This window comes from Antrostomus carolinensis, unplaced genomic scaffold, assembly GCF_000700745.2.
Source record: "Antrostomus carolinensis isolate BGI_N321 unplaced genomic scaffold, ASM70074v2 scaffold44227, whole genome shotgun sequence".
Lineage (NCBI taxonomy): Eukaryota > Metazoa > Chordata > Aves > Caprimulgiformes > Caprimulgidae > Antrostomus > Antrostomus carolinensis.
This window is the reverse complement of record NW_010327483.1, coordinates 20-351: the sequence shown is the minus strand read 5'-3', so window position 1 is coordinate 351 and position 332 is coordinate 20.

Genomic DNA, 332 nt, shown 5'->3' with positions numbered 1-332 from the left:
TCCAGCCAGCAGAGCTCAGCGCCCCCATGTCACCCCGCTCGGCAGCAGCATCCCACCACTGTGATGCCAGGAGGGAGGAGGAGGAAGAGGAGAAGGGGAGCATCCATTTTCTCATCCCTCAGCTCATGCTGCTCTGTTTTGTTCCTCTCTGGCAGGGAGGAAACCAAAGGCAGAGGGAGAAGGGAAGAGCCAAGGACAACCCGAGCAGAAGCTGAGCTCCAGAGACAGGCTCTCTGCCCCAGAGCAAAAACAACTCCTCATCACGCTCCGTTTGCTCAATCCTGCTCGACATGCTGAGCTGCAGCGTTCCAGAGACCACAGTGATGGGAGCT